The sequence below is a fragment of the Pundamilia nyererei genome, unplaced genomic scaffold, assembly GCF_000239375.1.
Source record: "Pundamilia nyererei isolate P.nyererei 1_Seehausen unplaced genomic scaffold, PunNye1.0 scaffold00204, whole genome shotgun sequence".
Lineage (NCBI taxonomy): Eukaryota > Metazoa > Chordata > Actinopteri > Cichliformes > Cichlidae > Pundamilia > Pundamilia nyererei.
Window position 1 is genome coordinate 582,646 of NW_005187605.1, and position 987 is coordinate 583,632.

Genomic DNA, 987 nt, shown 5'->3' on the forward strand with positions numbered 1-987 from the left:
CTCTTTTTCAGAGGATCTTATTTAGTCCTTTGATATAAAAACCTAAAAAACAGTTTATTGAACAGTCATGCAAAAACAAAGGAGCACATAACGACACACAGAATAACGAGACAAAGCAACCCTAGGGTTTAGAGCCTTAAGCATATGCACACGTAGCAGAAAGCTAGAGGAAAAAGACAGAAAAAAAGAGTGACAGACTAAAGTAAGAACTCCTGGATCCTCTTTAGGGTGAGGAGCCTCTGACTATTCCTCTATGAAGTATAACCCATGAGTTGTACAGCTTTCAGGGTATTCTTTTCAGGTTTATATTTATACTCTCCTTTTTGACAGATCTGTTATGCCAGCCTTTTGTAGTAAGAAGTAATTAATCTACTTGATATTTTTATTACCCAAAAATAAAAATTTATTTCAGTAATTATTGGTTTTCTCCACCTTCAGCCATGAGTCATAGTAATCACCAGGTGGACCCCTGGATTTTTAACCATTAGAGGAAAATGTAATTGGTCATTCCCAGATGTCATGAAGTACAAGGACTTTGGAAACTGCTGTATAGTCAGCTCAATTATTGACTTAACTTCAATAATTTTATTTCCTATGATTTGCATTTGCCATTCTTTCACATACAGTGTAATATTACTTTGTCCTAGCATGTATTTAGTTGGCAGGTAACTGTAAATAATTTTGCTCTTCACCAAGAAGGTTGTCCGGCCATCAGTTTACGCCCTGAAGTTAAAGTGCTTTGGTTAAATGATCTGAATTTGTCTGGCAAGTCTACGTCTGCAAGTCAAGTCGGCTTTATTTGTATAGCACATTTAAAGGACCTCAAGTGTCGGCCAAAAATGAATGAATGAATAAATAGGCTTTTCTCATAAAACCAAATTCCCCAGTAACATGAAAGACTCCGTGCCAGTTCTCCCAAACACTTTACTGCAGTTGTTACAGCCAGTGGCACAATGATTATTAGGTATGTGAGGCAAATACTTTTTT

At 36.5% G+C, this 987-nt stretch overlaps 1 protein-coding gene across 1 annotated transcript in view; it reads left to right on the forward strand.

Annotated features, from left to right (window-relative positions):
* The window catches only part of LOC102195354 (uncharacterized), a 17,816-nt gene that overhangs the window by 9,887 nt on the left and 6,942 nt on the right, over positions 1 to 987 (forward strand). The window lies entirely within an intron of this gene.